At 29.1% G+C, this 23,856-nt stretch overlaps 1 long non-coding RNA gene across 1 annotated transcript; it reads right to left on the minus strand.

Annotated features, from left to right (window-relative positions):
* Positions 1-17,395: 17,395 nt before the first annotated feature.
* Positions 17,396-23,385, minus strand: LOC119770557. The gene is made up of 2 exons (XR_005278890.1): positions 23,313-23,385; positions 17,396-17,778 (listed from the first exon to the last, which is right to left on the minus strand). It is a non-coding gene; the product is annotated as an uncharacterized LOC119770557 (long non-coding RNA).
* Positions 23,386-23,856: the final 471 nt, after the last annotated feature.

The raw sequence follows: 23,856 nt of genomic DNA on the forward strand, positions 1-23,856 counted from the left end.
TTATGATAGAATATGCTATAATTTGGACATGGCTTGTTAATTTGGACATACCTGAAAGTCTACCTGTCAGGCAACAAGTAACTTTCATGGTTGGGTGAGTTTTAAAGATTTAGATAAATTTAGAGGATTTAATATGTCAAAACAATCTGAATGTGAGCAATGAGAACTTTCATATTTTTAATTTAGATAAATTTATTCCAATATTCGAATTGATGAAAAACTGATTACAGTACATTTGGCGTTCAACAAGACTCAAATGTTGATTGCTTTTAATTAATTTCTTTGACATTTCTAATTTCTATGCTGGTTTACAATAATATTTAAATTTCAAGGGCTACAGAATGTAAAAAAAATGGTATTTTCAGGCTAATAAATTCTATATATATAGATTGATTTATATAAACATAAACGATACCTTAATCACTAAAAACAAGTATAGTGTGCCTGATCCAGAATCAATGTTTAAATCATTTCAGTATTAATGATTAAATTATGTATACTACACTGAACTATTTGTTATCTTCCTATTGAATTATAGTTCTATCACAAAATCATTATTTAAACCTTTGATGAAATATTGTGAGCAACACTTCAAAATATAAAGCAATTACAAAACCAGGTTGAAGGATAAAGAACATGCTCAAAAAATCAAATGTTAAACGTATTCTTCAACATGTGTCCAAATTACCCCACAAAAGGTGTTCATATTACCCCAAAGGTATGTCCATATTACCCCACAAGGCATGTCCAAATTACACAAGGCATGTCCAAATTACCCCATAGGGTGTTCATATTACCCCCACACAAAAATGTGGGGGTAATTTGACACCTTTAACTTTACGATAAAATGGGTTTTTCATCAAAATTTATCGAAATGAATGACATTTTTCCATCAAATATGGTCTCTATTATTCTCTGGTGTCATCCACATTCCTTTAAAATATCCATACAGCCCGTAACAGAGCAATTTCCTTAGGGTGTCCAAATTACCCCACACTCCCCTATATATATTTTTTAATTCTTAGTACCTAAGGTAATTTTGCTGTATCAAGGTAATTTCTTTTTTTTTGTGTTAAAGGCCATTTTATGTTTCACATAGAGGTGGGCAAAACCGCTCTTTTTTAGGAGCCGCTCATTTTTGTTCGCTCATTAAAAAGAGCCTTTGAACGGTTCTTTCGCTCTTTTTCAGAAAATGGATGAAAAGGATATTTTTTAAGAATGGTATGATTTTAAAGCTATTTCACATTGGAATTAGCTAGAAAAAACTAAAAACGAGAAGATGCCTTTGAAAACCATAGGTCTTGGCGGTCTCTATGTCAACATTTGTACTCGAACCTAAACGTTCGAATAATTGAATGGTATCCAAACTTAAATCTAGGATTTTGGAGAAATTTCTGCTAACTTTAAAATTGTGTTAATTTCCGCCAAAAATGAACTAATGCTGATATTTTATTTAGTGAAAATATTCTGTTAACTCTATTTTTTATTCTGATTTGATCGATAAGTTCTATAAACGCTGAAGTTTATTAGGGCAAGAGGATTTAATTTTTTTCCAAAAACTCTAAGCTATTTAGTAGAGTTTTGGTAGTAATTCATAAGTTCAAATTTAACACTACAACTTGTTGGAAATTCAATAAATTTTATTTATAACAAGTTTAAAAAATATTCCATAGTGAGCCGAGACCGGAGTTTAAAAAAGAACCGCGGTTCTTTTTTTGTGAGTCATGGTTCGTTCGCTCTTTTTAATGAATCGGCTCTTTGAGCGGCTCGCTCTTTTTTTGCCCACCTCTAGTTCACATCAACCTCAATATTAATTATATTTTGTAAAAAAAAACTCTGGAGCGGTAATTTTACTTTAAATTCAACTTTAAATTTTAATTTAAGATATACATATTTACAGTTACCAGGAAAACTGGAGTGTTTACAATTGGCGAACCTTAACTTTACAAATAAAGTTAAGGTTCGCCAATTGTAAACACTCCAGTTTTCCTGGTAACTGTAAATATGTATATCTTAAATTAAAATTTTAAGTTGACCTTAAAAATGATGAAAAAAGTTTAAATTGTTGTTTTGAGTCGTTATTTATCATATTGCAAGAATCTCGATACTGTGAAATTATATATTAGCTATGTTTTTACTTCACAAAAATTTAATAAACATTTGAAAAATCACTCAGTGCGAATTATGATTCGTAAACATTTTAAACTATTAAAGTAAACTTTATAGTTCCTCTAAATTATGAGGATACTTAATTTAACGAATGAGTAACAAATTTTATACTTTTCTTTTTAAATTATGCCACTATTGGCATAGTAAAAAAAACTCCCGGGTCCCGGGAATTCCCGGGAAATGGCCAAATTCAACTCTCGATTCCCGGGAAATTGAAAATCTCGAGAATCGTCACCCTCTAATCATAGAAGATGATGATGCGACCCAAAATCATAGTGTTTGTTGAAAAGTGTTATATATTATTCTCAAGGCAAACAATCGGATGCTGCGGATGAGACATTTCCCGTTTATCGGTTGTTAAATTTTAAATTAAATGGTTTATTCTTAGACAGCCGGCTGTGGAAAGATAGAACCAAGATCATTTGTAATTAAAATTGAAGAATTAAGCAGTGTTACTTTAAATTGAGATGTTTTTACGAGTTTTAAATGATTGATGTTTAGTGAGGTACTGATTAACGAATCGAACGACGAATTACGATGTTTATCGAGCTGAAATAGTATGATAAGGTTTTGTTGTTGTTGCACACCGACGCCGAACGCGAAAAATCCTGCGACTCCGAGGCATCGCAAAATATACGCATAAAATCACAATCTTCAGCTTGCAATTGAATTATAATGAACATAAAACGATCGCCGGTATTATTTGTATTTAGTGAATGAAGTTTAAATTATCTAAAACGTTCATTCTTAGACAGCCGGCTGTGGAAAGATTGAACCTGAATGACTGGAAATAGGTAAATAGCAAAACCGAGACAGACGGAAGACCTTGCGATGATATTGTTAAACAAATTATACGCGTTTTTCTCTGAAAATCACAGTTATCTTGCCCTGTAACCAAGTTATTAGTTAATACTATACACACTCATTCATTAACTCACACAACCAATCACACACAAAAACTAACTAATTGTAATAATTGTTTGCCAAGTGTTACGTTACATACAAATAAGGCGACATGGGTAATAATGCAAAAAAAAAGCTTGAACTCCTTTTTTATCATTTGCTTTTTATCTTATGAAAAGCAAATTCTGAAAATAAATTGAATTCCATTCACACTTCACACACATACACTGCTCATGTCCACATAAATGTCCCATTTGCAAAAACAGCATGCTGAGAAAAACGCATTTGAAGTTTGTCCCACACATAAGGTTACGTGTTAAATTTTCGCGAAAAAACTTGATTTCCTTCTGATTTCTAGAACAAAGTACTGGATGTTATAGGCTTTTCTGAAAGATCTCGCGATTCTGAATAAAACTGCATCAATAACTCAAAACGATGAAAATGCATATGGGACATTTATGCGATCAGGGGCAGTACAAGAATATTCCAATTGGAATTCGCTCACCCGGTTGCTTTGCACACTGAAAGCACACTTTTTCATCGCGTTCCCACGGCCAAATCTGTGGCAGCGGTCGAGTCATCGTCAGACCAACACTACCGCATCTCGTTGTTCACGCCAACACACTTCTGCTTCTCTTTCTGCTCCACAGCAACACACACAGAACTTGCATGCAACTGATCGCCTCACTTCTTTCTTCAAAGAAAAAATCACCACCGACCGCAGGAAAAGTCAACGCGCAACCCTTTTAACCTCTTTCTACCAAACCGCACTCCAAGTAGACAATAGTTAATAAATAGAGATACAAAACAAGCTTAGATTAGTAATGATAATTTATAGGACAGATAAAGAATTATTCAAATAAATAAATTCGCAATAAAATCAAAAAGATTAGGCAAATGATAAATAGACTTGATATTACTAGTACACTAAGGAAAAGTATAGTTTTAAGGAAAAAAACAAAACAAAGTTTGTTACAGCAGTATTAATTGGTAAAAAGAGTGGAAAAATTCCCATTTGATTTTTTCTTCATTGGTATTACTTGGGATGGGGCAAAGCCAAGCAACACCTTAAGTTCGTTTTTGATCTCATCAACCGACAAGTCGTTGGAGAGACCTTTCAGGACCGCCTTGAATGGACGAGCATTCTTGGTCTCATACGTGTAGAAATTGTGTTTGTGGTTTTTCAAATAACCAACAAAAGTTTGGTGATCTTGTAAAGATTCCGTCAATAAGCGACATTCTCCTCTTCGACCAAGCTGGAACGAAACCTTCAAATTACAAGTTTCTTTGCTATTCTTCAGTTGCGTTCGAAAGCTGGCCAAATCGGAGACGGAAGTCACTACAATTGGCGGAGCCTTTACTCGTTTCTCGACGACAGAAGGCTCAGTACGAGGAGAAGGATCCTTGTTAGCCAATGGAATTGGAGGATTGACCTCACTTTCAAAATCAGAATCAGACCTCGGATGAGGCTGTTTTCTTTTCAGTTTGCGTTAGCCGGTTTAGCGTTCAAACGCTTCACCGACGATTTGCGTTTACCTTTGTTTTGACGCATTTTGCAAGCAAATGGCTTCGTTTGTAAAATACAACAAAATTTCAGGTGGGGTTAGTCTTGAAAAGACTGTTTAGAGTTTTGGAAAATAACTCAGGTAGTCTTTAAAAAGACTGTTAATTTTGTTTGAAATAACTCTGAGATTAGGTAGTAAAAAATACCACAGCTCTAGTGTCCGTTCACCTCGAAGGTTCGCAAGACACTGATTTCCCGAACTCTAATGAACGTGCTCGACTGTTAGCTTTGGTTTTAGGAAAACCAAAAAAAAAAATTGGTTGCGTTTCCACGCCACTAAGCTCGCGGTGGTCGGTGGCGGAACTAAATAAGTGCAGTGATGCCTTATTCACAGCTGCAAAAGATTTCCGTTACCGTTGTCGTCGTTGGTTTACTCCGTGTTGTTTGTTTTGTTTTTTGCCTGTACTCGAATAAATTTTCGGTTAAGAGATATTTAAGAAATATACAAATACGTGAATATTACTAAAAATAATAAATACACAGTTTATTTTCCCTGCGATTAAGTCTTTCCACAGCCGGCTGTCTAAGAATGAATCGATATTAATTCAACACCAAAATTTACTCTTAATATTAACTCGATACAGCCGGCTGTATGAGTTTAAAACCTTCATAACAATGAAATCGTTAATACCTAAATCTTTATTTTCCCCAGTACAGCGGGCTGACTGAGTATAATAATCTATTATTATAAACATATAAATCAGAAATGCCTAAATCATCCACATTACTCAATACAGCCGGCTGTATGAGTTTAATATCTCAGAATTTAAACCACTTTTTATCAACCCGAAATACCTTTCGAGGTATATCCAAGGGTCCCTTTCTACTAACATTGAGTCCAAAACCTCCCTACAAACATCTATACCACTAAGGTGACGCAGGGATCCTTGCGCACTTTAGATAGGTGTTTACTAACATTCCTTCCGCTCCCCAAAGGATAGCTTAGCCCCGGCAAGGACCCCCTTATGCCCTGGGCTGTATTACACACTCATCAAAAGATGAAGACATGGTATCTCCCGTGTTGGATTATTGTTCCGGATAAGGGTCTAACACAACCAGACCAAACAGAGGGATAAGAGTTGTGGAGCCATCCGTGAATAGGGCGTCCTAAAATGCTAATCAAATCAAATTATTCGCTCTACAGCATTGCCTTGGCGGTCTCGATTGCGAGATTCCTACTCGAAACTAGGTGTTCGAAGGCTTGATTGTTGAGTCAATTGCAAACCTCTTTACACCATAGCTTCCATCCATCCCGGGATTCGAACTGACGACCTTTGGATTGTTAGTCCAACTGCCTACCAGCGACTCCACCGAGACAGGACCCAGGGAGACGACTCCTACACCTGGACTGAGCTAACGACGTAACCTTTTTAGGTTAGTCCGGGGCCAACATTTACTTCCCGTCCGACGGAAGGCGTGATCAGACAAATCTCGTCTCGAAAAATGCCACCGGGACCGTCTGGGATCGAACCCAGGCCGACTGGGTGAGAGGCAACCACGCTTACCCCTACACCACGGTCCCGGTCTAAAATGCTGTAAAATGCTAATGCTAATCAAAAAAAAATTTTTGGTTGCGGGCCAAACGTGGCGAGGTGATTTTTTGTGGCCCGCGGATCCATTTTGAATGATCACGTAAAATGGCCCGTTGACCACTTGTAAAGTGATTTTATGCTTTTTTTTTTAATTAAGGTTTATTTTAAACATTTTTATGCTAATATTTTTTTTTTGTTGATAAAAGAGCTAATGACTTATCAGTATATTGATCCCCATTTAAGGACACACATATTTTGTCAAAAAATCCTTTAAATTAAAATAATTTCACACGGTTCAATGTGAGTGAAACTAATAAATATCGTGAAAACTTTCATCAAACATTTTTGAAAATATTTGGGTCATTCCACCTGAAGTGTGCAAGAAAACCCGATTTAATCCCACCTGGGGTGAGATAGAGCCTTTCTTACAAAAGGAAGATAACGGCAGTTGAATTTTTTTCAAAGAAAAAGCAAAATAAAGAATGGTCCATTCATTAATCAATTCAAAACTCAACATGATTTTTTCATAAAACTGCTAAGCGCTGGGTTTTGCCTCATTTGCCATGGCCGGGTGTAAATCAGAACAAAATATTTGTGAGGCAGAGAATTAGCTCACAATTTGCGATGTTCGTAATGTTTTCTGCATATCGCTAAATTGTTCGTATTCTCTGAGTGTTTTTTCCACTTTTCAAAATATCAAGAATTAACGAGAAAACAAAATAATTCCGTCTTGCTCCAGAGCGTTAAAGTGGTTACAAAATGACTGGCACCGAGAATTTGCCGTGTTGAAAACGATGTAACGGTAAAGCCGCATAAATGTTTTTGACAGCTTAGAAACGCCTACTGGAATTCACTAAACTGACATTTAGGCGTTAGGCAAAATTGTGAGCTTTTAATAAGCAAGCCAGAAAATGATGTAGTATGCATTTAGGCGTTTTTGGGATTGGGAAGCATACTGCGACTGAGCGCTCGGTGAGACTTCAATACGACAACCCTGTTTGAAAAATGTCGCACGTCGTACGAGTTGTCGCACGGTTTTGATTTTACCGTTTCGATATCGATTGGTCGAAAGGACGACAAACGTACGACAAACACTCGACATGCCCGACGTTGTTTTTTCCATCGATTTACCTTCAATTCGACGTCGATTATCGTCGACGCAAACAGTTTGACAGTTCTCTTCAGTTGAACTTGTTCGGACTTGATTGCAACCGAGTCGAACAAATTGTTGTTGGTTTTAGGCTTTGGGAGGATTTTGGCCAGTTTAAAGGTAAGTTGTGTTCTAGATTGAATTACTTTTTCTGCCGGAAAGTTCCGGCCGGAGTGGGCGACAACCGAATCAAATTGTCTTGTATTCCAGATTGCGGTCTTGGTGGCGGTATAGGAGGAAGAGGAGGACGGGAAATATGGATTACTCGGCGAGCCATTCCGGAAGACGGGACGGGAAATAACCAGTTTGCGATCGAGGAAGCCGTTAGTGTTTGGTGTTTTACTTTCCGCGGGAGGTTGCCTCCATATCTAATGGAACTGGTGAGTCATGTTTTAGAAACGATGGAGGAGGTGTGCTGGGAGTGCGATTGGACGATCGAAATTAAAAATTAGATGAACATCACAAATTCTTAACTTTTTAATCCAATAATGCTTAAAAAAAACATCAACGCTGATTTGATTTGATAATTGTAAAATCAAATTATAAAGTTTTTCATTCTTAATTTAAAATTCTAGCATTCCAGAACTTAAGAATGCAAGAAATTGAAAATTCTAAATTCATTTAATTTCTTGATATTGTGCAAATTGTTAATATTCTTAAATTATACAATTCATTAATTTAAAATTCTCAAATTGAAGACTTTTTATTAAAAAAAATTAAACTCTAAAATATGAAAATTTTAAAATTGACAATAATTTAAATATTAAAATTCCCTAATTCTTAAATACAAAATTTTTCAATTCATAAATACTAAAAATCTAACATTATAAAGTTCATAAATTCCCAAAACGTTAGTCGCACGAGTTGAAATTTTGAATTCTAAAATTCTAAAAATTATATGTTCTAAAATTCCAAAATTGTAAATTCTAAAAATGCTAAAATTCAAATATTTTATATTTTTAAATAAAATTATCAAAAATTCTATTTCTACGCATTTTAAAAATTAGTAGTTTCTTAAAATTCTAAAATTAAAAATCTCTTTTTTTGCACATCTTAAATTTTTGATAATTTTAAATAAAACAAATTTAAAAATTCTAAAAATTAAAAAAATCAAAAAAATACAAAAATTTTACAAAATATATTTTTAAATTTTAAAAATGTTAAAGTTTTTATTTCTTTTAAATATTTTAAACTTTTAAAATTCTTTTAATAAATCTAAAATTCTTAAATTTTAAAATTGGAAAAAATCTAAAATCTATTAACTTTTGAAATTTTTCAAGGACTTTACAATGTAGAAATAAAAAAAAATGGTCTAATGAAAAATAGGAGTTAAAAATATCACGAATTGAAGTAAATGATTTTGGTATTGAGGTACTCTCCAATTTTAATATTCAGAATTTTAGAATTTTAGAATTTTAGAATTTTAGAATTTTAGAATTTTAGAATTTTAGAATTTTAGAATTTTAGAATTTTAGAATTTTAGAATTTTAGAATTTTAGAATTTTAGAATTTTAGAATTTTAGAATTTTAGAATTTTAGAATTTTAGAATTTTAGAATTTTAGAATTTTAGAATTTTAGAATTTTAGAATTTTAGAATTTTAGAATTTTAGAATTTTAGAATTAGAATTTTAGAATTTTAGAATTTTAGAATTTTAGAATTTTAGAATTTTAGAATTTTAGAATTTTAGAATTTTAGAATTTTAGAATTTTAGAATTTTAGAATTTTAGAATTTTAGAATTTTAGATTTTAGAATTTTAGAATTTTAGAATTTTAGAATTTTAGAATTTTAGAATTTTAGAATTTTAGAATTTTAGAATTTTAGAATTTTAGAATTTTAGAATTTTAGAATTTTAGAATTTTAGAATTTTAGAATTTTAGAATTTTAGAATTTTAGAATTTAGAATTTTAGAATTTTAGAATTTTAGAATTTTAGAATTTTAGAATTTTAGAATTTTAGAATTTTAGAATTTTAGAATTTTAGAATTTTAGAATTTTAGAATTTTAGAATTTTAGAATTTTAGAATTTTAGAATTTTAGAATTTTAGAATTTTAGAATTTAGAATTTTAGAATTTTAAATTTTAGAATTTTAGAATTTTAGAATTTTAGAATTTTAGAATTTTAGAATTTTAGAATTTTAGAATTTTAGAATTTTAGAATTTTAGAATTTTAGAATTTTAGAATTTTAGAATTTTAGAATTTTAGAATTTTAGAATTTTAGAATTTTAGAATTTTAGAATTTTAAATTTTAAATTTTAAATTTTAGAATTTTAGAATTTTAGAATTTTAGAATTTTAGAATTTTAGAATTTTAGAATTTTAGAATTTTAGAATTTTAGAATTTTAGAATTTTAGAATTTTAGAATTTTAGAATTTTAGAATTTTAGAATTTTAGAATTTTAGAATTTTAGAATTTTAGAATTTTAGAATTTTAGAATTTTAGAATTTTAGAATTTTAGAATTTTAGAATTTTAGAATTTTAGAAATTTAGAATTTGATGATGAGATGATGATGCTGAAATTTGTAAACGTTTGATCATTAAATATTTTTAGAATTCTCAAATTTGGTACAATTTTTAAATAATAATAATATTGTCGGATTTTTAATTATTTGCAGTAATTTGAGTTTTATACGTTTTTAAATTTAAATTTTTAAGATGTCTTCAATTAGAATTCTTTTTAAAAAACCAATGCGCCATGGGTTTTCTATGTACATAGGACATTTTGTAAAAGTAAGCGAGAATAAATAAATTTAGTTTTTCTTTTATAGTTACAAAATATATGAATATTACATATTTGAAATTGTATTGTTTTGAAATTTTATTATTATTATTATTGAATTCTGAATTTAATTTATAAATTCTTGCCAATTGTTGATTGATGTTATATTTTTTCAGGCAACAAACATATTCTGATCTGATCCTGCCGGAAAACATGTGTCCCCGTGTGGTCCCGCGTGGCTTCCGTAGAACCCAAGGAAGCAGCCTCTCGTACTCCGGTAAACATCAACCCGTCGGAGGTTTAAGATCGTCGCCAAGGTGTCGCATCCGGGTTTTGATCAGCGCGTCGAGGAGCAAAAGTCCAACACGGCCAAGATGCTGCCACGGCCGCCTCCAACATCCAAGCCGGAAGCTGCGGTCAAGGCAAATCCCGAAGGAAGCCAAGTTGGAGAAGAATCGGCGATCCGCAAGTGAAATTAAGTGAACAAGTAAATATTTTTGTGAAATTTTGACAGTTGAAATAAAAACAATAAAAACAAAACAACAGTTTTTTTCAACTGCAACATAACCTAAAAATCCGAAAAGACAGCACACGACAATAGCACGACATTCTAAATAACAAAACCGTGCGACGTCGGTCGAATGTCGTACGACAATGTCGTACAATTTCGATCATCGATCGCACGACAAATACGACATTTTGGTGCAAAAACGTATGACATTCGCGCGAAAGTCGCACGACATTGTCGAGCGACGTCGTACAATTGCACGGACGACAAACGACGGACGTCTGACGGACTTTTCAGTCAGGGAAACGCAAACGTACCGAGTTAACCACCTTGGCGCATACGCTGGGTTCATTGCCGACGAGCCGGTACGATGAACCAAAATACAGAATGAGCAAAACAAAAAAGAAAGGCAAAAGAATGAGCATGGGGCTTCAGAACGGATAGCTGCTTGCGTCTAGTTTGCGTTCACTGAAGCTTAGCATAGATAATCAAGACTCTGCATGTGAAGCTCAACTTGACAACTTGACGAAAATCGATCGTCCATGATTTTTTGCAGATTTTTCGAATGAATATTTCTCTAGAAATGATTTGGGAACGAAGCTTGATTTGGCGTCGGAGCCAAAAGCAAACCCTATACCTTTCTTTAGTAAGAAAGGCAAAAATGGAAATTTTCTAAAATCTGAACGGTAAATCCGAATGAGGTCAAATTTGTTTCAGAACCTCGATTATGGTCTAAATTATGATATGGAGAAAAAAAATTAGATAAAATGCCAAAGGAATAGTTTTGGCATTTGGTGAAAATTTGCTTTTGCCTTTTTTAGGAGTTTTTCCCCCTCACAGTGAATTAGTCCACAAGCTGTAAATCAAGAACCACATTACCGACATGGATGAAAATTTGGGAGGATGTAGGGCTCGAAAAATGCAATTTTTTGGATAAATAAACGATTTTAAATACTTCAATTTTCGACCGAATTTTCATTTGAAAACCGCCTGATCAGGTGAAAACACACTCCGAGTCCCCTTAAAAAATGGATAAATTCAAATTTGGTATGGAACTGGTTCAGGTTCAGCACATCCCCTTTCAAATGCGCCCAAGAGAGCTTAAATCCATAATGTGGGCTCTGAGAAACCCCCTACCACAAAATTGAGAACTTTTTTACCACACACGGACGTCACGCGTGCTCTACAGTAAATTAAGCGCCAAAATTCGGATATTGGAGATAGACCAATTCTGTCATTGTCAAACGATCGGGCGTCGAAAATCAATCGTCTATGATTTTTTGCAGATTTTTCGAATGAATATTTCTCGAGAAATGATTTGGGAACGAAGCTTGATTTGGCGTCGGAGCCAAAAGCAAACCCTATACCTTTCTTTAGTAAGAAAGGCAAAAATGCAAATTTGAAAATTGCCATCTGCTCGAATTTGACAGAGCTGTTGAGACTATCAAAAGATGCAGATTCCCTTGTGGAACACCAAACAGTGAGGTACTCCTGGATATTAGCTCCTGAAAAGTGCTTTAAAAGTGCAAAAAATGCCTAACGGCAAAAAAAAGAGGCGGTCCTCACCAGCAGGATCGGCAGATTTGAAGAAGCTAAAGAATGCCGAAGCGCTACCTGCAAAGCCAGGCAGTTTGAGCAAGGACGCTCAAAATTCGTCTGGAAACCAGTTCGCTACCCTCCCTGTGGACGTAAGCGAGAAGGAAGAATTTGAACGACGGGAAAAGTTGCCACCCATTTTTGTGAAAACATCGTCATCGGATTCGGTGCGAAAGTGGCTGACCGGGTTTATCAAATCTGGTGCTTTACGAGCTTCCATTCGCTTGTGTGCTGATGGACTCAAAATTCTGCTACCTACCAGAAAGGATTACAACTACGTTCGGGATTTCCTGAACAACACAAAGATTGAATACTACAGCCATGACGACCCAGGTAAACGCCCCATGAAACAGGTCCTCCGAGGTCTGTACGACATGGATGTGAGTGTGCTGAAAGAAGAGCTCAAAACTCTTAAGTTGAACGTGATCGAAGTCTTCAAGATGACGAGACACAACAAGGACATCAAGTATCGTGATCAACTGTACCTGGTTCATCTCGAGAAAGGATCGACAACGCCGTCTGAGCTGAAAGCAGTTCGGGCAATTTTCAACATCATCGTGACTTGGGAACGTTATCGTCCAGTGCACCGTGACGTGACGCAATGTTCGAACTGCTTGCAGTTTGGACATGGTGGAAGGAACTGTTTCATCAAGAGTCGTTGTGCAACCTGCGGAGGTGAGCACAAAACTCAAGCTTGCGAAACAATCAACGAGAACATCGAAGCCAAATGCTTCAATTGCGGCGGCGACCATTCGACCAAGAATCGAAGCTGCCCAAAACGAGCTGAGTTTGTAAAAATTCGGCAGCAAGCGACGACGAGGCACCAACCAAACCGTCGCAAAACACCACCAGCATACACGGACGTGGATTTTCCTGCTTTGGCGTCACCAGGAGCAGGATCTACTCGAGTGGTTCCAAATCTGCTGCCATTGCCGTTGAATCAGCGGCAAAGAGTTGCAGAGAATACAACACCTCCAGGCTTCAGTCAGCAACCGAGGGAAAACCAACCAACATCAACGGGCGAAGGCAGTAGTGACCTGTTTTCACCACAAGAACTTTTGAACATTTTCATCGAGATGACAACAACACTGCGTGGTTGCAAAACTCGTCAGGAACAAGTAAGAACTCTTGGAGCATTCATCTTAAAATACAGTACGTAGTTTACTCGTTCTAGTGATTTTGAATATTTCAATGAATTTATTTTTTTTAGTTTTAAGTTTAAGGATTAGTTGTTAAAGTGATTTTTTTCTTTTTTACCCAAATGTATTCGATTCAATGCAAAAATGTAAAACAATTTGAAGAAAATAAAATAAATGTGATCAGTTAATAATAAAACGAAAAATACAACAAAGATGAAGAGCATTAGGCCATACCACTTAGCATGTAAAAGAAATGTAATTATTATAAGAATGTTCAATAAAGACATATTTAATTTCAAAAAAATCAAAAGATGCAAAAATCCCGAATTTCATCCAAATCGGACCACCCCCTCCATTTTTGTACCCTCCCAAAAAATCGACTTTTTGGCGATCTTTTAGCAAAACCGCTATCTTCAAACGACTATAACTCAGGAACCACAAATCTTAGAGGGTCGGTCTTACACCCAGAACTGGGCATCGGCATACGAGAGGATAAAGAGCACGATTCGGTAGTAAAATAGTACTGTGTGCGGACTGAGAGGATAAATCCCGAAATTACCGAGAGTTCATCTATCAAAAAAGAAGTACCGGTACCAAGACTCGAACCCAAGACCATCGGCATATTGAACCGTGCCTTTGCCGTATGGGCCACTAGGGTGTAATATGAAAATCGATTTTCCAGCACAGCATTTTTTCAGTTCCTTTTGGGGTCCTAAACAACTCCCCAAAGTTTGAGAACGATTGTTTTAGTCCTCACATTGCGCAAAGCGATTCAATTTTCCATATAAATTTGTATGGGAAAAACCATTTTTTTGGATTTTGATATTTATAAAATCCACGTTTCACGCTGTACTAAAACCGGATTCATATTCGGATGCTCTGGAATGTACTCTACAACTTTCCCGAAGAGAGTATGGTGCTAGCTTGTCGCTAAAGAAGATACAGCGTCCTCAAAACTCGTCTAAAACGTGATTTTCAATCAAAAAACACGTTTTAGACGAGTTTAGAAAACGCTGTATTTGTTTCACGTTTCACTCTGTACTAAAACCGGATTCATATTCGGATGCTCTGGAATGTACTCTACAACTTTCCCGAAGAGAGTATGGTGCTAGCTTGTCGCTGAAAGAAGATACAGCGTCCTCAAAACTCGTCTAAAACGTGATTTTCGATCAAAAAACACGTTTTAGACGAGTTTAGAAAACGCTGTATCTGTTTATAGGAGCAAATTACCACCATACTCTCTTCGGGAAAGTTGTAGAGCACATTCCAGAGCATCCGAATATGAATCCGATTTTAGTACAGCGTGAAACGTGGATTTTATAAATATCAAAATCCAAAAAAAAAATGTTTTTCCCATACAAATTTATATGGAAAATTGAATCGCTTTGCGCAAAGTGAGGACTAAACCAATCGTTCCCAAACTTTGGGGAGTTGTTTAGAACCCCAAAAGGAACTGAAAAATTTGCTGTGCTCGCTAAATTTGGACAACTTTATTTTTTTCCATACAATCATATTACACTCTAATGGGCCACCATGGTTTGGTGACTAAGTGGCGGTCATTTGTTATAAGCCACTGAATAGGATGAACTGTTCCAATGAACAAATGTACACGCGAGAGGACTATACTCTCGCAAAATAGCACTTTCCACACGTTTCTTTTCGTGAGGACTATCCCCTCGTTCTTAAACTTTGGGTGTACACTCAATTTTGAAGGAAAATGGACGTAAAATCCATTTCCGTGATCAAAATTTCGATTAAGATGTTTTGTCTTCCTGTATTGCGCAATTGAAAACTTTTAATGACCGTATCTCAAAACAGTCCTATTTTTTTTTTATTCCATGATTTATTTATTTAGGCTCGGTAGCAATAAGCGATAAGGAGTCATGTATCTCTTTACAATACAAGTTAATTATTACAATTAAGTGAATGAATTTATGATGAAATGAAGTGTCCGAGAAGCGGAGCTGCTTCGATGATTTTACCCCAAAAAAGTTTAATTATAGGCATCAACGTTGTTATGAGATCAACAAAAGATTGATCAATTTGATATACACTACATATTCTCGAAATAATTAGTTCAATGGGATAACTATTTGAATAACTTGGTATGTTAGCAGGTGGATCTGATTTCTTCTTTTTGCATTTGTTTGTTTATTGCATTTTGGAGGATCGTTGATCTGGGTTCGGTCTGTCCTGTTTTGGAGGTTGTTTGAGCTTGGTGTCGTTTCAGATGATGTTGCTTGAGCCTGTTTCTTGAGTTTGTACGACGAAACTCTCGGGCCTTCGTTGGTTCGGGTGCTGGCCGGATCTTCAGTTGTTGATACTCCAGGTTGGCTTTCAGTGGGCGTTTGACGAATGATGGTGTTTGATGAAGACTTCACGCTTGCCGCGTTTTCTTCCGAAGAGCTTTTTCTTTGGCCTTGAATATTCGACACTGAGAAATGTGTGAATGATGTTCCTTACACAATCGACAAAAATCATTTGTGATAGAACAATCAGAGGAGTCGTGATGGTGTAGACATTTTGGACATCGGACTTGGTTTGCACAGTACTTAGCTGTGTGTCCGAATCGCTGACACACGTGGCAAAACATGGGTTTCGGGAAGTACGGTCGCACAGGCAAACGTACATTTTGGACTTCTACGAAATCGGGCAGTAACGTACCCGCAAAAGTTACCTTGATCGCAGCACTTGGGACGTAACTTCGATCTACGGTTTGTTTGGCAAGTCTACTAAACTGCAGGAGAGGAACAGGGTTGACATCACAACGGCGAAATTTTCCAATTCCATGTTGTGCTATCACAGACGGGTCCATTCCTTCTAGGTCGATTACACCATTGATCTCCACGCTTTTTGCCGGGATGTACACCCGATAACTTGCAGAGAATAAGGAATCCATCACGATTTTGTTAGCGTCTTCTCGGTTTGTAAAGATTACCTTGAGTTTCGTTGTACTCACCCTTTCAATAGACTGAAAGGATTTGTACCTAGCTTGTACAGCGGTTGCTATTCGGAGCAATTCCAAAACTTTCCGTGCTGAGAATTTCTGTACCGTTCTGGGTCAGAATGTTTTGCTTGGGGAATTTGAAAATTTCAAATTTCAGACTAGGGACTCGTAATCGGGCTGTAGTGGACGAAATTGGATGCTTCAAATTGCAAGAGGTGGGTTTTTTTTGTCCTCTATCTGATCACCACAAAATTTCCCTCCGAGGGTTTGAACCGGTTCCGGGACAATCCGGATTGTTTAACGGTATTGTTCCGAAACAGTATTTTTGGTCGAAAAATGTCAATAAAAAAGATGAAAACAATGTATATTTTGAAGAAATATTGTTGAAACTTGTTCAATAGAGACTCTTACAACACAAAATAGCAATTTTATAAAAATAGTTGTTTATAAACTAATGTTTTGATAAGTTTTACTTTAAAAAACTAAATTAAATCCAATTTTAATATAAATTAACTAAACAAACTTATCAGAAGTTCAAAGTTGTCACAAACTGGCTAAAGGTGCTAGTATTTGACACTGAAACAACATTTCATAAATGAATTCACTTAAATCGATCAGATTTTGTACTTTTACTAGGGGTACGGACAATTATTTGACCTCTTTTTTAACTTTTTTCAGTAAACAGTTTTTGTATTTTTCAAGAAAAAGTTTTTTGCAAATCCAATGACAATGTCTTAAAGAGGACATTTTGCCGCGTCGATTGATGTATAAAACATGGCACTTTAGTCGAATTTTATGTACTTTTATATCACAAACATTTCCCGTACGGGGGGGTACGGACAAATATTTGACTCACTGTATATTGTTCTAGGAGAACGAAAAAGGTCAACCGATCACGTCGGCCCTGACTGAAAAGTCCGTCGGACGTCCGTCGTTTGTCGTCCGTGCAACCGTACGACGTCGCACGACAATGTCGTGCGACTTTCGCACGAATGTCATACGTTTTTGCACCAAAATGTCGTATTTGTCGTGCGATCGATCATCGAAATTGTTCGACATTGTCGTACGACATTCGACCGACGTCGCACGGTTTTGTTATTTAGGTTGTCGTGCCTTTGTCGTGTGCTGTTTTTTAGGTTATGTTGCAGTAAAAATAAAAGAAAAAATATTTTAAATTATTTTTAGATATATTTTTTCTGTTAATTAATCTTTTTCACTCGATTTCACAAACATTCATTAATTTTTCTTGTTGTGTGTCGCGATCTTCACGTGGTTTTTGGCGTTGTCTTCCGATTGGCCTTTCAGCTCATCTCGTCGCTTCGGCATCTTGGCCGGACTTTGTCAGCCATCTTTTGGAGTCGACACCAGCGTGTAGATACGGCACTGGAGCGGCGCTTCTATTTAATTCTCACAGATTGATGGCCTACGGGACAACGTTGGTATACGCACTTCCAGTGCAGGTGTTTTTGCGATCGTTACAGCTTCCGTTCCGTGGGACAATACGGAAACGCTGGGTTGTCAGCAGGATTCGATTGGAATATTTTTGGTTACCTGAAAAAAGATTACGTCATTTGGCTAAATCATTCAAAAACATAACTAAAAATGTAAAATTTAACTTTCAATGTAAAATAAAAAAATTTGGTCAATTTAAACTTGTAAATTTTTAGGAAAAAATAGGAAAAAACAACAACAAAATTCAAACATTTTTAATTTCAGATAAATCAACATCAACGCATGTTAATTTTTTATCAAAAATTTGTATGGAGAATTTTGTTTCTTGGGACTCTGAAGTCCTTGCTAAAAAGCAATGAACTTTAAAGTTTTTAAGCAATTATGAAATGTTTTAATGTTAGAATCGTTAAAATTTAAAATATCTGAATAATTTTAAAATAAAAATAAAATCTTTGATATTTTTAAAAAAAGTTTTGAGAATATCAAGAATTTTGAGAATAATACAATTTGAAAATATAAGAGTATGTGATTTATAGAAATTTTTGAATTTATGATTTTATAATTTTATAATTTTATAATTTTATAATTTTATAATTTTATAATTTTATAATTTTATAATTTTATAATTTTATAATTTTATAATTTTATAATTTTATAATTTTATAATTTTATAATTTTATAATTTTATAATTTTATAATTTTATAATTTTATAATTTTATAATTTTATAATTTTATAATTTTATAATTTTATAATTTTATAATTTTATAATTTTATAATTTTATAATTTTATAATTTTATAATTTTATAATTTTATAATTTTATAATTTTATAATTTTATAATTTTATAATTTTATAATTTTATAATTTTATAATTTTATAATTTTATAATTTTATAATTTTATAATTTTATAATTTTATAATTTTATAATTTTATAATTTTATAATTTTATAATTTTATAATTTTATAATTTTATAATTTTATAATTTTATAATTTTATAATTTTATAATTTTATAATTTTATAATTTTATAATTTTATAATTTTATAATTTTATAATTTTATAATTTTATAATTTTATAATTTTATAATTTTATAATTTTATAATTTTATAATTTTATAATTTTATAATTTTATAATTTTATAATTTTATAATTTTATAATTTTATAATTTTATAATTTTATAATTTTATAATTTTATAATTTTATAATTTTATAATTTTATAATTTTATAATTTTATAATTTTATAATTTTATAATTTTATAATTTTATAATTTTATAATTTTATAATTTTATAATTTTATAATTTTATAATTTTATAATTTTATAATTTTATAATTTTATAATTTTATAATTTTATAATTTTATAATTTTATAATTTTATAATTTTATAATTTTATAATTTTATAATTTTATAATTTTATAATTTTATAATTTTATAATTTTATAATTTTATAATTTTATAATTTTATAATTTTATAATTTTATAATTTTATAATTTTATAATTTTATAATTTTATAATTTTATAATTTTATAATTTTATAATTTTATAATTTTATAATTTTATAATTTTATAATTTTATAATTTTATAATTTTATAATTTTATAATTTTATAATTTTATAATTTTATAATTTTATAATTTTATAATTTTATAATTTTATAATTTTATAATTTTATAATTTTATAATTTTATAATTTTATAATTTTATAATTTTATAATTTTATAATTTTATAATTTTATAATTTTATAATTTTATAATTTTATAATTTTATAATTTTATAATTTTATAATTTTATAATTTTATAATTTTATAATTTTATAATTTTATAATTTTATAATTTTATAATTTTATAATTTTATAATTTTATAATTTTATAATTTTATAATTTTATAATTTTATAATTTTATAATTTTATAATTTTATAATTTTATAATTTTATAATTTTATAATTTTATAATTTTATAATTTTATAATTTTATAATTTTATAATTTTATAATTTTATAATTTTATAATTTTATAATTTTATAATTTTATAATTTTATAATTTTATAATTTTATAATTTTATAATTTTATAATTTTATAATTTTATAATTTTATAATTTTATAATTTTATAATTTTATAATTTTATAATTTTATAATTTTATAATTTTATAATTTTATAATTTTATAATTTTATAATTTTATAATTTTATAATTTTATAATTTTATAATTTTATAATTTTATAATTTTATAATTTTATAATTTTATAATTTTATAATTTTATAATTTTATAATTTTATAATTTTATAATTTTATAATTTTATAATTTTATAATTTTATAATTTTATAATTTTATAATTTTATAATTTTATAATTTTATAATTTTATAATTTTATAATTTTATAATTTTATAATTTTATAATTTTATAATTTTATAATTTTATAATTTTATAATTTTATAATTTTATAATTTTATAATTTTATAATTTTATAATTTTATAATTTTATAATTTTCTAATTTTCTAATTTTCTAATTTTCTAATTTTCTAATTTTCTAATTTTCTAATTTTCTAATTTTCTAATTTTCTAATTTTCTAATTTTCTAATTTTCTAATTTTCTAATTTTCTAATTTTCTAATTTTCTAATTTTCTAATTTTCTAATTTTCTAATTTTCTAATTTTCTAATTTTCTAATTTTCTAATTTTCTAATTTTCTAATTTTCTAATTTTCTAATTTTCTAATTTTCTAATTTTCTAATTTTCTAATTTTCTAATTTTCTAATTTTCTAATTTTCTAATTTTCTAATTTTCTAATTTTCTAATTTTCTAATTTTCTAATTTTCTAATTTTCTAATTTTCTAATTTTCTAATTTTCTAATTTTCTAATTTTCTAATTTTCTAATTTTCTAATTTTCTAATTTTCTAATTTTCTAATTTTCTAATTTTCTAATTTTCTAATTTTCTAATTTTCTAATTTTCTAATTTTCTAATTTTCTAATTTTCTAATTTTCTAATTTTCTAATTTTCTAATTTTCTAATTTTCTAATTTTCTAATTTTCTAATTTTCTAATTTTCTAATTTTCTAATTTTCTAATTTTCTAATTTTCTAATTTTCTAATTTTCTAATTTTCTAATTTTCTAATTTTCTAATTTTCTAATTTTCTAATTTTCTAATTTTCTAATTTTCTAATTTTCTAATTTTCTAATTTTCTAATTTTCTAATTTTCTAATTTTCTAATTTTCTAATTTTCTAATTTTCTAATTTTCTAATTTTCTAATTTTCTAATTTTCTAATTTTCTAATTTTCTAATTTTCTAATTTTCTAATTTTCTAATTTTCTAATTTTCTAATTTTCTAATTTTCTAATTTTCTAATTTTCTAATTTTCTAATTTTCTAATTTTCTAATTTTCTAATTTTCTAATTTTCTAATTTTCTAATTTTCTAATTTTCTAATTTTCTAATTTTCTAATTTTCTAATTTTCTAATTTTCTAATTTTCTAATTTTCTAATTTTCTAATTTTCTAATTTTCTAATTTTCTAATTTTCTAATTTTCTAATTTTCTAATTTTCTAATTTTCTAATTTTCTAATTTTCTAATTTTCTAATTTTCTAATTTTCTAATTTTCTAATTTTCTAATTTTCTAATTTTCTAATTTTCTAATTTTCTAATTTTCTAATTTTCTAATTTTCTAATTTTCTAATTTTCTAATTTTCTAATTTTCTAATTTTCTAATTTTCTAATTTTCTAATTTTCTAATTTTCTAATTTTCTAATTTTCTAATTTTCTAATTTTCTAATTTTCTAATTTTATAATTTTATAATTTTATAATTTTATAATTTTATAATTTTATAATTTTATAATTTTATAATTTTATAATTTTATAATTTTATAATTTTATAATTTTATAATTTTATAATTTTATAATTTTATAATTTTATAATTTTATAATTTTATAATTTTATAATTTTATAATTTTATAATTTTATAATTTTATAATTTTATAATTTTATAATTTTATAATTTTATAATTTTATAATTTTATAATTTTATAATTTTATAATTTTATAATTTTATAATTTTATAATTTTATAATTTTATAATTTTATAATTTTATAATTTTATAATTTTATAATTTTATAATTTTATAATTTTATAATTTTATAATTTTATAATTTTATAATTTTATAATTTTATAATTTTATAATTTTATAATTTTATAATTTTATAATTTTATAATTTTATAATTTTATAATTTTATAATTTTATAATTTTATAATTTTATAATTTTATAATTTTATAATTTTATAATTTTATAATTTTATAATTTTATAATTTTATAATTTTATAATTTTATAATTTTATAATTTTATAATTTTATAATTTTATAATTTTATAATTTTATAATTTTATAATTTTATAATTTTATAATTTTATAATTTTATAATTTTATAATTTTATAATTTTATAATTTTATAATTTTATAATTTTATAATTTTATAATTTTATAATTTTATAATTTTATAATTTTATAATTTTATAATTTTATAATTTTATAATTTTATAATTTTATAATTTTATAATTTTATAATTTTATAATTTTATAATTTTATAATTTTATAATTTTATAATTTTATAATTTTATAATTTTATAATTTTATAATTTTATAATTTTATAATTTTATAATTTTATAATTTTATAATTTTATAATTTTATAATTTTATAATTTTATAATTTTATAATTTTATAATTTTATAATTTTATAATTTTATAATTTTATAATTTTATAATTTTATAATTTTATAATTTTATAATTTTATAATTTTATAATTTTATAATTTTATAATTTTATAATTTTATAATTTTATAATTTTATAATTTTATAATTTTATAATTTTATAATTTTATAATTTTATAATTTTATAATTTTATAATTTTATAATTTTATAATTTTATAATTTTATAATTTTATAATTTTATAATTTTATAATTTTATAATTTTATAATTTTATAATTTTATAATTTTATAATTTTATAATTTTATAATTTTATAATTTTATAATTTTATAATTTTATAATTTTATAATTTTATAATTTTATAATTTTATAATTTTATAATTTTATAATTTTATAATTTTATAATTTTATAATTTTATAATTTTATAATTTTATAATTTTATAATTTTATAATTTTATAATTTTATAATTTTATAATTTTATAATTTTATAATTTTATAATTTTATAATTTTATAATTTTATAATTTTATAATTTTATAATATATATGTCTTGTTTTCAAAGTCAAACTAAAAAGTGACAAACTGTTGGTGTCAAACCATCGGGGTTTGAGTGTATATTTTTAATTTTTATCATATTTTTGAACGAAACCATACCATTTAATTGTATTATTTTATATTTATTTGAATCTTAGAAAATTTGAATTGTGGAATTGAAAAGAATCAGAATTGAAAAATAGAATATTATTGTTTAGAATTTGTGATGGTTTCAGGTTTTAAATTGTCCAGTCCCCACCCCCAGCCCTTTCCCCCTCACACTTTCATCGTCCTCATTTATTTTTCGTCGTCCAAATGGGAAGGGAAACACTACGATGCACACCTCCTCTATCGTTTCAAAAACCCAACTCACCGTATAAAAACCATGCACCGCCACATCCCGCGGAAAGTTAAACACCAATCCGCTTCCTCGATCACAGACCGGGTGCTCCTTCCCGTCTTCCGGCATGGCCCGCCGGAGCAACGATGTGACCCGTTCTCCTCCTCCTCCACCACGAAGGCCGAAATCAGAAAATCTGGAATATAAATATTGCTGTGATAAAGCCGCTCGCAAAAAAGCAACACAACTTACCAATCAACCGGCAAAATCCACACGAACTTTTCAACAACGTAAACTGGTTCGATTCGGTTCAAAGTTTCTCTGATTTGATCAAGTCCAAACAAGACCAACTGAAGAGAACTGTCAAACTGCGTCGACGAAAATCGTGACGTCAAATTGAAGGAAAATCGATGGAAAAAACAATGTCGGGCATGTCGAGTGTTTGTCGTCCGTTTGTCGTCCTTTCGACCAATCGATATCGAAACGGTAAAATCAAAACCGCGCGACAGCTCGCACGACGTGCGACATTTTTCAAACAGGGGGATGATGAGAGTCAACTGAACAGTCCTATTTTTTT

Source organism: Culex quinquefasciatus, chromosome 3 (assembly GCF_015732765.1).
Source record: "Culex quinquefasciatus strain JHB chromosome 3, VPISU_Cqui_1.0_pri_paternal, whole genome shotgun sequence".
In the NCBI taxonomy this organism is placed as follows: Eukaryota; Metazoa; Arthropoda; class Insecta; order Diptera; family Culicidae; genus Culex; species Culex quinquefasciatus.